This window comes from Eptesicus fuscus, chromosome 13 (assembly GCF_027574615.1).
Source record: "Eptesicus fuscus isolate TK198812 chromosome 13, DD_ASM_mEF_20220401, whole genome shotgun sequence".
NCBI lineage: Eukaryota > Metazoa > Chordata > Mammalia > Chiroptera > Vespertilionidae > Eptesicus > Eptesicus fuscus.
This window is the reverse complement of record NC_072485.1, coordinates 47,458,442-47,471,706: the sequence shown is the minus strand read 5'-3', so window position 1 is coordinate 47,471,706 and position 13,265 is coordinate 47,458,442. Positions and strand designations below refer to the sequence as shown.

At 42.1% G+C, this 13,265-nt stretch overlaps 1 pseudogene; it reads left to right on the top strand.

Moving 5' to 3' along the window:
- Nucleotides 1–3,994: 3,994 nt before the first annotated feature.
- On the top strand, nucleotides 3,995–13,050 carry LOC103294691 (ubiquitin-like; annotated as a pseudogene).
- Nucleotides 13,051–13,265: the final 215 nt, after the last annotated feature.

Genomic DNA, 13,265 nt, shown 5'->3' with positions numbered 1-13,265 from the left:
AGGTGAGCATCCCGCAGGCAGCGCCCCCAGGCTGGTCCAGAGTAAACAAACACCACGGTGGGCCCCAGCACGAAATCCGGTGCCCAGCCCGCGGCCATGGGGTTTGCCAGCACGTGGACAAGTTTTGGCAAAACCGATTGGCCCGGCTCGCTGCAGACTTAAATGCCACTTGAAGGGGAAAAAATTCCACTAGTGCTCCATCAAAATGTCACTCGATCCGTACATTATTGTCGCATGTACACATTTCTTAATTTTTCAGTTGTAAAATAACTCCATGGTGACTATTGTTCCTTCTTACGTTGTTTTCTCTGTGCTGTGTGTGTATGTGTTCTTTAGGATACAATAATTAGAAGTGAGAATTACTGGAACCAATGGTATAAACTGCCAAATTGCCTTCCAGGAAAAAAAACATACAAAATTTACGTTCTAAATAGCAGTTGATTAGAGTGCACTTTTCGTGCTCCTGGCTCCTGGGGGTCAGTTGGTTGAGCATCATCCCGTGCACAGAAAGATTGGGAGTTCAACTCTCACGTGGATGTTTCTCTCCCTTCCTCTCTAAAATCAATAAAAACATTTAAAAAAGATAAAAGCATACACTCTTCATGAATTTTGGACATCAGTGGGTATTTAAAGTTTGTTATGTACCCCTAATCGGATTGGCTCAGTAGATAGAGCGTTGGCCGGCGGACTCAAGGGTCCCAGGTTCGATTCCAGTCAAGGGCATGTACCTTGGTTGCAGGCACATCCCCAGTAGGGAGTGTGCAGGAGGCAGCTGATCGATGTTTCTAACTCTATCCCTCTCCCTTCCTCTCTGTAAAAAATCAATAAAATATATTTTAAAAATAAATAAAGTTGGTTATGTAGTTTTGTTGTTTTGATTGATGATTTGTTTTCCTTATTGTAGCACTTTATGAATATTAACACTTTGCCATATATGTAATTTGAACACTTTTCAAAGGCTAAACTCAAGCTAGATTTTTAATATAAATATATATATTATTGATATTAGAGAGGAAAGGTGAGGGAGAGAAATATAGAAACATCAATAAGAATCATTGATTGGCAGCCTCTTGCACGCCCCCTACTGGGGATGGAGCCTATAACCCAGGCACTGCCCTGACTGGGAATAGGATGGTGACCTCCTGGTTCATAGGTCCACCCTCAACCACTGAGTCACAACAGCTGGGCTCAAGCTGGATTTTTAATAATGAAACACATTTTAGTACTTAGCATGTGGGGAATTCCCTGAAGACACAGTGAAGGGTGAACCACTGTTTTCCACAAGCATTTGCTAACTGATGTGTAAACATCATTTTTGCATGTTAATCCAAATTCAATTTTAAACTCATGGGAAACAGGAAGTCTATCCTTTTGTGTGTTTCAAGAAGGTGCATTGGCACCCTCCCTTCAGTGCCTACTCTTCTTCACGCCTCCTGATTACAAATATAATTGTTTTAACTTTATTGTATTGTTGACATTATTACAGATGTCCCCATAACCCTCCCTTTGCCCACTTCCACCTGTCCCCCTTCCTTTCACCACGCTGTTGTCTGCATCTATGGGTTATACATACATGTTCTTTAGCTAATTCCTACACCTATTTTTTTATATGGATAGGATAGTTGACATTTTCCCCATTTCATGTGAGTTAAATAAAAACAATTTAGAAAACTTCTACTCTTTATTAATCTGTAATATGAGTTGTGTATAAAAATACTATGCTTGCTTCCTAAGTAAATGGGAATTTTAAGCCTCTTGGACACCTCTTCCCCACTAGATTGTTGCTTCAGAGCCCCTCCCATATAGGAATTCTTTATCCCCTATTGCTATCCAAGCTCACATCTCCTCCACCTCCTTCCCTCTTTCACAATACCCTGCTTTATTTCCTTAACAGGCTTATATCTGTCATAAAGGGTGCTATTATTATCCCCTTCTAAAAATTGAATGTAGGGACTTTTTCTACTTGTTGCAGTCTACCGACGTGGCTTACGTATTCAAAATCTCCTTAGTGATACTAGAGTCCTTACATATTTATTGGTTTACCTCAATATAAATTCAAATGGTACAGAAGTCTCCCACCTACCCCTTCAGCCCCCAGCCCAAGTCTCCTTTCTGGAGGTAAACACTCTTTTAACATTTATTTATTTATTTATTTATTTATTTATTTATTTATTTATTTTTACTCTTAATTTGGCCACCTATCTGCTTCCTAAACTGGGAGGTCCTTGAAGTAGGCTAGGGCAAAAGGGCCTGGGTTCTGGATGGGAAGGGAAGAATTCCTGGTCCATAGCCCTAGTCCATTGAATTCTTGGCACCTAGGACCTCGCACAGAAGAAGAGAGGTAAATTCCCAACAAATGTATAGAATGGGGGAAAGAGGAATTTCTTTAAAAGTTAAAAACTAGACTCAGAAGGACCATTTCCTCTCTAAAACCTTTCCTTGACTTTATTCACTTCCAGATAAAAATAATATTCCAGCCCGGCCAGTGTGGCTCAGTAGTAGAATGTCACCTATGAACCAGGAGGTAACTGTTCGATTCCTGGTCAGGGTACATGCCAGGGTTTTGGCCTCGATCCCCAGTTGGGGGCGTGCAGGAGGCAGCTAATCAATGATTCTCTCTCATCATTGATGTTTCTATCTCTCACTCTCCCTTCCTCTCTATAAATATATATATATATATATTCCATGCACCAGACTTTCCACCACACCTGGCATGGACTATAAACACTTTGATTGCTGCCTTCCCTCACACCCTGAGCTGAAATCACGTTTTGTCGTTAGAGATTCAGCAACTAGCAGTGTCCCTTGGCCCCTGAGAAGGTACTTAATGTTTCTGGAATAATTGAATAAAAACCTTGTGTTCCTTAAAACAAAAGTGCCCAAATGAGTAAGAAACATATGCCCTGCCTCCTCCAGCTGAGAACATGGCACAACGTTATGGCTTAATTGCAGCAGTGTCCTAACTGAAATTCTAAATGATTGCTCTGATTTTTTTTAATTTTTTGATTCTGAGTAAGCACTCACTGTACTGAAAGAGAGGGTTACACTCACCTACCCTAGGGCATATCTAATTCAAATTTCCTGTTTTTTCTCTACTTGGAGTTATTTCTAACTATAACGTTGCTAGGCAAGTTTTGCAGAATCCACCAGCTTGTGGTAATGTTGTAATAACTGAATTAAAAATTTGCCTCTAGGTGTTGGCAGAACAAACTAAACCTGTTTGTTCCCTTTAAAAGACAGATGACTTAGCACTGTAATACCACCATTGTCAGCCCATTCACCTTACTTAGCAAAAACAGCAAGATTTCTGCCCTAAAGATTTGTAATTGAGATTCCTAAACCACCCTCTCAAATACTTTTTATACAAGCACATGAATATATGTGCATATTATTAACATAATAATGCACTTTTGAATGAAAGGTCCTTCAGAACTAGGAACTAATTTTTCAGTCTATCGGAATGTTTCATAAAACTAGCCAGGCTTTACCCAAAGCTGAATTTTTTCTAGTTTATGCTTTTGATTCTGGAGAAAAAATAATTGTCTCTAAACAAGAACCTACTCAAATAGATCTCTAATTTTTTTTTTTTTTAAGTCATGTTGGGCCCTGACCGGTTTAGCTCAGGCTGCTGATTGAAAGGTCCCGGGTTCGATTTTGGAGGGCAAAAAATACCTTGGTTGCGGGCTCAGTCCTCAGTGGGGGGGCAGGCAGGAGGCAGCTGATCAATGTTTCTCTCTCATCGATGTTTCTAACTCTATCCCTTTCCCTTCCTTTCTGTAAAAAATCAATTTTAAAAATACATATTTTTTTAAAGAGAGATTATCAGAGATAACCTTTAAAAAAAAAAGTCAGGTTGGTCAAATCTGTTTTTCACTTAAATACCAAATATGCTAAAAAAGTTCATCTTTCTTCATCTCTTCATCTTCCTTGTTATCTTTACCTTGCTCCTTCTGCTGGTTTTCTCAGCAAACCTCACTGCCTTCTCCCCGCCTCTAACTGCCGATTACCAACTGCCGCTGGGCCCCAGGAATCCAGGTCACAGGCTGGAATGTGGTAGCTCTACCGCTGCTCCTGTTTGACTTCCCAGGTATAGATTTCTCTTCTGTTACTTGTCTTAACACCCTCTGATGGGTGATGTTGTTTGACTATTTCAGTACATGTTTACCAGCTCACCCTGAGAATATAATACTGGATAATCAAATCCAGTTCCTCTTTAGTTCTTCAGTGGATTAAGCCTCAGGCTAGCATTGTCCCTTACAGATAGTGTTCAATAATGTTACGTGTGCTTTTAATTATAATACTATTGTTTGAGAACAATCCACACTTGTTAATGACTTTGTAACCAGAGAAGATAACCAAATCAAAACAAATAGTATTGATATCATAAAAACTTGAAAAGCATAGCTCAGGAAAAGTGACCAGTTGAGAGCTTGTATTTTAATGAAGTAAAAATACAATACTATATTCCTTGTCATGCCTAAATAATCGTTAAGCACTACTGATATACTATTTCCATGTATAACTTCTAACACTTATATAAAGTAGATCAAGGGCAGATTTCACTATATCTTTCAGGTATGAATTATATCAGTTATATGGATTATATGCAAAAAGTTTGAGGATCTAAGATTGTCTTCCAGTTCTTGCTTGGGGTCCTCAGCTATGAGAAACCATGCTAGGGTACTTAAAAGTTGTGTCTGTATATCATCAGTCTTACTAGTGAAAGAAGCCTTCAGGCCTGCTTCCAGTTGTCTCAGCCCTGACTTAGGCCCCCAAACTTGAAAGACTTGATAGTCCACTGCGATCAGTCCGCCCTGTGGCAGTGATACTAACCTCAAAACTTCCCCAAGAGAAAATACTGATCACTGACCATATCATTCCTAGATCAGAGAGTTCTTAGCCAACGTATTTAAAACTATAGTTCTGTGAAGCAGTTAGCCATAACGGGCTTGCTATTTGTTCTCTTAAAACTCTTTTCTACCGAAATGGAACCCAGTAGCCCCATTTTCTCCAATATTCCTTTTTTATGTCCTTTACAGAAGCACAAACGGCTGCTTTTGTCTATATTCTTAATGGGTTTCAATAACTGAAAAAAAAGGTCACCACAGAAATGCTATAAATAGGAAGAATCATAGGGAGTGCCCAACAGAATGCACTGGCTCAATACACATTCGGGTAATTGATTAATTGCCTCTCTTTGGTTAATGACATATACAGGAAGTGGCCTCGATGACCACGAGGTCTGCCAGTTGTTTGCGGGCTACACTGTGATTATTTAAACCAGCTTTGTTCAGATTACTGCAGCACAAAAGATGTGATGACTCTTCTCCAGTGAGTCCAGGGGCCCTGCCTGTGTCATTAGGAGAAGGAAAGGAGATAGAGCAGACATCCCATGCTGGTCTTTTGTGTAGCAACAGGAGTGTGTTTGGGTATTCTGTGTTTTGATGACTCAGTGGTGAGTCAGTTTAAAGTTCTGTAAAAGGCCTTGTTCAGCTCAGACAGGATTGAGAGATGAGCTCATCTAGTAGGTAATTGGATAGAGACTACCCAATAGTGTGTGATACAATCAGGCGATTGGTGGCATAAATGTGTATGTGGAAAAACATAGCAATCAGGATGAACGGTTCGTGAGTGCAGACATGGACTTTACTTGGCAGTCATCTACCGAGTGCCTACTATGTTCAAGCACCGTCCATGTCCTGCCCATTCCCCATTACCTTTATATAGGTCAGAATATGAGAAATGTCCAAAGGACTACATAAAGCTGGGTGCTTTTGAGGGGGCTCAGAAAGGTACAGTGCTAGTGATATGGTAGGCACTGAGCCAGATGCTTTATATATTTAATCTTTACAGAACTCCTTGAGAGAGGTACGTTTGTTTATTCACATTTTACAGATAAAGAAAATGAAACCAGATTGGTTAATGCCTGCATCACACTTCCTAGTGTTTATGACTCTTATTTTGTTTTATTGTCTAATTGTATTAACTAGCACTTCCAGAACAACATTAAATAATGGGAGAGGTAAAAAAAAAAATAATAATAATAAAAAAAATAATGGGAGAGGTATTCAATGGCCAGTTAGCTCAGTGGGTTAGAACATGGTGCTAAATATAGGAGAGGAGGTGAATGAGCATCATTGTATTGCTGCTGACTTTAATAGGGATAGATGTAGTAGATGTGTGTACGTATATGTGTCATGTGCACAGGATTTACATCTGTTATATTAAATATTATTTTTCTTTTATCAATATGAAGAATGAATATTTAATTCTATCAAATTTTTAGAACTTCTCTTGTTTTTATTTATTTACTAGAGGCCTGGTGCATGAAATGCGTGCACGGGGGACGGAGGGTCCCCTCAGCCCAGCCTGCACCCTCTCCAATCCAGGACCCCTCAGGGGATTGGGCCTAAACTGGCAGTCAGACATCCTTTTCACAATCTGGGACCGCTGGCTCCTAACCGCTCACCTGCCTGCCTGCTTGATTGCCCCTTATTGCCCCCCCTGCCAGCCTGATCACCCCTAACTACCTCTGCCTGACGGCCTACTCTCCCCCAACTGCCACCCCTGCCGTCCTGGTCACCCCTTACTTCCCCCCCCCCGCCACCTGCCTGGTCGCCCCTCACTGCCCCCCTGCCTGCCTGGTCACCTCACGTAGCCTGCTGTTCAGTCATTTGGTTGTCCCTCACTAACCCCCCTGCCGGCCTGGTCACCCCACACAGCCTGCTGTTCAGTTGTTTGGTCATCCCTCACTAATCCTCCTGCTGGCCTGGTCACCCTGCGCAGCCTGTTTGGTCGTCCATCTGGTTGTTTCGGCCGTGACGGCTCCTGGCTTTTTATATATATGGATATGGCAAATTCAATTAATGGATTTTCTTTTTTCCCCCCTATTTATTTATTATTACTTTAATCTTCACCCAAGGATATTTTCCATTGGTTTTTAGAGAGAGGGAAAGACAGAGAGAAACATCAATGTGGGAGAAATACATGGATTGGTTGCCTCCTGCACCTGACCAGGGCCTGGGCTAGGGAGGAGCCTGCAATCAAGGTACAGGCCCTTGACCAGAATCGAACCCAGGACCCTTCAGTCTGCAAGCCAAGGCTCTATCCACTGAGACTAACTGGCCAGGGCTAATGGATTTTCTTATATTTTATTGCTCAATACTTCCTGAAATAAATGTATTTAGTAAAGTTGTCTTTAAAATATACTGCAAATAACACATGAAACTAATACAAACTAATGTTGAACATTAACTATAATTACAAATTTTTAAATAAAATAAGATATACTGCAAAATTATGTTCATATGTTTTGTTTAGGCATTTTGCATCTATATTATAAATGGGACTAGCTCATAGTTTTTTGTTGTATAATCTTTTTTTAAGGTGCTACTTTTCTTTATTTTTTAAATATATTTTTATTTATTTCAGAGAGGAAGGGAGAGGGAGAGAGACATGAGAGAGAATTATTGATTGGCTGCCTCATACATGCCCCCACCAGGGACCAAGCCTGCAACCCGGACCTGACCACTAATCAAACCGTGACCTCCTGATTCCTAGGTCAACGCTCAATCATTGAGCCAAGCTGTTGTATAATCTTTATAAGATTTTGGCTTCATGAAACACAGGAATGTTTACTTCTTTTTCTGTGCTTTGTGATACCTTTAATGAGAAATGATGATTCTCTAAAAGTCTGAAAGAAGTTGCTCATTAACGTATCTAGCTTCAGCTTATTTTTTTAAGGTATATCTTTTAACAGCTTTTGTTCATGACAATTTACCTGATTTGATTTTCTACTTTTTTTTTTTATTGACTTTTTACAGAGAGGAAGGGAGAGGGATAGAGAGTTAGAAACATTGGTGGGAGAGAAACATCGATCAGCTGCCTCTTGCACACCTCCTACTGGGGATGTGCCCGCAACCAATGTACATGCCCTTGACTGGAATCGAACCTGGGACCCTTCAGTCCACAGGTCGACGCTCTATCCACTGAGCCAAACCAGACAGAGCTGATTTTCTACTTTTTTTTAGTCCCTATTGGTAATCTATATTTCCTTGAGTATTATCCATTCCATTCATATTTTAAGTTGTATTAGCACAGGATTGGGCAAAGTGTTTCCTTATATTTCTTTCTTTTTTTTTTTTTTACAGAGAGGAAGAGAGAGGGATAGAGAGTTAGAAACATCGATGGGAGAGAAACATCGACCAGCTGCCTCCTGCACACCCCTCACTGGGGATGTACCCGCAACCAAGGTACATGCCCTTGACCGGAATCGAACCTGGGACCCCTCAGTCCGCAGGCCAACGCTCTATCCACTGAGCCAACCCGGCCAGGGCTGTTTCCTTATATTTCTTATCATTTCCTCTGTACCCATGGTTATAAATCCTTTCTCATTCCTAATTTAAATATTTGTTTTGTCTTTTTTATTATGTTAGCTAGTGGTTTATCATTTTTTTAAAACTGATTTTAGAAGACAGGGAAGAAAAGAGAGAAACATTAATTTATTATTCTATTTATTTATTCATTTATTGGTTGATTCTTGTATGTGCTCAGACCTGAGATGGAACCAGCAACCTTGACATATTATTGGTATGATACTCTAATCAGCTGAGCTACCTGGCCAGGGCCTGATTTATCATTTTTATTGTTTGCTTCCTCGTACCCCCAAAGAACTAGATCTTAGATTTATTCCTTTATATTGTTTTTCTGATTTTGAAATAATTCCATTCATTTTTATCTTTATTCATTTCTTCCCTTCATTTCCTTTAGATTTTGCTTTGCTATGACTTTCCCCCCTTCCAATTTCCTGCATTGTCTGCTATGTTAATGGACTTTTATATTTTCTTGTCCAGCAATAAAAGTGTTTAAGGCTATGCATGTTCTTGCAACTTTGGCTGCATTTCCTAAGTAGTGTTTCATTGAGTTAGTTTTAAAATAGTCCAGAATACAGTTTTTTAAACTTTGGACTGAAGTATAATACACATACAGAAAAGTAAACATACCAAAATTGCAAGGTTAAAGTCGGTGGTATGAAGGCAGGCTAAATAGCCAGCTCAGACGGTGAATAATGAAAATTGAATTTATTTAAGGAAAAGGGGATGAGGGTGGGGATATCCAAAAGGAAGGGCTACACAGCACTGAGCCAAAGGGTATTTGGTCCATGATGGCAGCAAAAATATACTTAGGACAGTGGACAGGGAAGGGCATAGAAGAAGCAACAGGAAAGCCTAGGCTGGGCTGCTTTGGCTCACTGAGGAGTCAGAGAAAAGGGGGCGTTGGAGATAGGTTCAGGGGTTAGCCTGGGTCAAGCTGCTCCCCTGGTTGCAAGTCTCATGGAGATTAAGGGGAAGCGAGGGGGGAGGGAATGGCACGGAAGTGCTCCTTGGACGGAGAGCATGCACTAGGTCCTTTATTCTGAGTGTATTTATCTCTTTCTTGCAGGTGGAAATTTTTGGAGAGGTTTCAGGGGAGGGTCTTAATAAAATATTCATCAGCTTTCCAGGTGTGCTCTTCAGGGTCATGGTCACCAATGACTGGTCAGCGCCGTTAGTCAATATACACTGAGTGGCCAGATTATTATGATCTCTAAACGCATAATAATCTGGCCACTCAGTGTATATCCTATACAATAAAAGGCTAATATGCAAATTGTCCCCTCGACCAGGAGTTCAACCAGTAGGCAGGCTAGCCAACCGCCCATGTCCCCTCCCCCTGGGACTCCACCCATGCACGAATTCATGCACAGGGCCTCTAATATATATATACTGAATGGCCAGATTATTATGCGTTCAGAAATCATAATAATCTGGCCACTCAGTGTATTTGGTCCTGAGGAACTGAGGCCTAGATGTTATCTTTAGGGAGGAAAAGGTCAGGGGGTCTAAACTGCATGACGGGTGATAGGCTAGGGGAGGAGAGGTTACCCTGGGGGCGAGGTTCTTGTTTTCCCAGTTTTGCCCCTTGCTAGGCACCGGGGGCTTTCTGCATTGCTGAGTTTCTGTACTTGGCCCATCATCCTTGCTCTGCTCATGTCGAACAAAAATATGTACAGTTTGGTGAATATTCACAATTTCAACACCTAGATTAAGAACCAGAACATGACTAACACTGAGGACCTATAGGGTCCGGTGAGAAATGAAAATGCAATGTTCAGATTTTATTAAGGACTTTGAGATGGTGACAGCAGAGCATTAAATCAACTGCAGGGTCTTTCTAAGCCCAGGGCCCTGTGCCCATGAAGCTGACCCTGCCAACACCCCCTGTGGCTCTCTTTTCACCCCTAACCCCACCTCCCCACCAAGGGCACCCACTATCCTGACTTCAAGTGGCAAGAATAGTTTTGCCTGTACTCCTTTGTGACGAGCTTCTTTTGCTCAGCATTACGTTTGTGAGGATCATCTATACTTTCACATGGAGTTGAAGATCATGACTCTCATTCCTATATAGTTAAAACTAGTCTGTGATTCCGTTTTAGTTTGCCAGTGATTGAAGAGTTGTTTAGGAGAACTCTTAGTGTTTTCCTAGTGCTTGAGCACATTAGGCTGACTAAGGACTAACTTCCTAGTTTCGGGCACTTTTTCCTTTGAATGAGTGGGTCCTTACTCATAGAACATATAGTATGAATAAGACACAGTGAGCTTTAACTCCCTCCTCATGTTCTTCCGATACCAAATAAGGAAGAAAGAGGAAGAGAGATAACCAAAGAAGGTAGTTAAAGGCATCAGTGGTTGGTTGGTTTTCTAACCTCTCCAGGCAGAATTTTTTTTAACTTCTCTAGAGTAGTAGTACACACTGATTGATTACAGATTAAGGTGCTGAGGTGGTCTGTCAGCCTGTGAGTTGCCAAGAAAACAAGAGAAATTGGGTCCTTATTTGTCAGGTGATAGATAGATAAAATTCATAGCAACCTTGAATGAAAAGGAAAATAGCTACTCTTGAAAAGAGAGAATCAGCTCTAGCTGCCTCCTGCACGCCCCCCACTGGGGATCGAGCCCACAACCCGGGCATGTGCCCTTGACCAGAATCGAACCCAGGACCCCTTTAGTCTGCAGGCTGATGCTCTATTCACTGAGCCACACCAGCTAGGGCTGATTCTTTTCAAGAGTAGCTATTTTCCTTTTCATTCAAGGTTGCTATGAATTTTATCTATCTGTTTATTTTTATTGATTTCAGAGAGGAAGAGAGAGGGAGAGATAGAAACATCAGTGATGAGAGAGAATCATTGATCGGCTGCCTCCTGCACACCCGCTACTGGGTATTGAGTCCACAACCTAGGCACGTGCCCTTGACTGGAATCGAACGGGGCCCTTCAATCAGCAGGCCAACACTCTATCCACTGAGCCAAACCGGCTAGGGAAAGATTGCTATAAATGTAGAGAGTGAGATATAGGAGATCCAGTGAGTTGCTTGCTTTCCCTCCTTTCTCTCTTCACCAAAATTAGTAGAGCCTTAGGAACAATAGATAGGGTGTAGGAAATGGGCAAGCATCTGCTCTCTCCCTCCAGAAGATGGCTGATCATGATAGACAGTAGCTAGGTCACAATGGCTGCAGAGAAGTGGGAAGTAGAAGGCAGGTGACCTCTCCATCTTTACTAACAAACCATCTCAGACAAGTACCCTTCATGTGGCTGATTGTCAACAGGGCTGATCCGAGCGTGTGTCTAGTTCTACCCTAAACCCAATGCAAGCATGCATACCTGCAGTGGAATAGGTAGCAACAAGCCCTGGTGGTGGTTGCTCAGTGGTTAAAGCATTGGCCCGTGCATTGAAGGGTCATAGGTTCCATTCCCGGTCAAGGATTGCAAGTTTGATCCCAGCCCTGGTCAGGGCCCATGCGGGAGGCAACCAATCAATGCCTTTCTCACATCAATGTTTCTCTTTCTGTCTCTCCCTCTTCCCTCCCTTCTAGTCTCTCTAAGGATCAGTGGGGGAAAACTATCCTCCGGTGAGGATTTAAATAGATAAGTGGCAGCAGAAGATACAAACCTTGGAAAGAACAGATGGCAGCAGTGACATCACATGGTCCAGACTGTGAAAATATTGTAGGATGGTCCGTTGCTGTGGTTTTGCATTTTCTGCATCTTCCCTTAATTCTACTCACTGCTCTCTTGCCTCAAATACAAGGTTGTCCATAGTTAGTGCTACAGAATAGGAAATGTCACTAAAATATACTGTGTAAATAAAAAGCTTTTTTTCTGATCCCATTCTTCAAAAATCAGAGCATTTTTTGTTTGTTTTTCTCGAGACCTTCTTTTGTTTTTGTTTTTAATATATGTTTTTTCAATGGGGGGATAAGGACACATATGTAATACCTTAATCAATAAAGAGAGAGAAAAATATATGTTTTTATTTATTTTAGAGAGAAGGAAAGGAGAGAGAGAGAAACATGGATTGGCTGCCTCCTGCACGCCCCCTACCTACAACCCGGGCATGTGCCCTGACCCTGTATTGAACTATGACCTCCTGGTTCATGAGTCGACGCTCATCCACTGAGCCACATTGGCTGGGCTACTCCTGGTTTTTTTAAATAAGTCATGTGCTCTTTCTCTTCAAGAAGGCAGGCAGCAGACGCAGAGATGCAGATCTTCGTGAAGACCCTGACTGGCAAGACCATCACCCTCGAGGTCGAACCCAGTGACACCACTGAGAGTGTCAAAACTAAAATCCAAGACCGGGAGGGCATCCCGCCTGACCAGCAGCGCCTGATTTTTGCCGGCAAACAGCTGGAGGATGGCCGCACGCTCTCAGACTACAATATTCAGAAAGAGTCCACCCTGCACTTGGTGCCCCGTCTGCGTGGGGGCATCATGGAGGCCTCCCTCTGCCAGCTCGGGGCTGTCTGCACCCCCCCGCGCTGCCAACTGCTGCAGGAAGTGTGGCCACACCAACCACCGGTGCCCCAAGGACCTTAAATACGGCCCCTCCACCACCTCCTCGGTGCAGGGCGGCCTTTTGCCAGAGCCCTGGGGCCCTGGGGCCCCAATAAAGTTTGCTTTTCTGCTGACTGGAAAAGAATAAATACAATAAGAGTTATGAACCTTTTACCGTTAATATACAGCCTCATTCGTATTTCTACTTTCGAAGTCAATAATTCTCCAGTCAAAAATTAAGTAGGTGGCCTTGGCTGGGTGACTTAGTTGGTTGGAGCGTGGACCAGTGCACCAAAAAGGTTTCAGGTTTAATTCCCCCTCAGGGCACAAACTTAGGTTTCGGTTTCCATTCCAGTTGGACACGTATGGGAAACAACCAATGGATCTCTCTCTCTC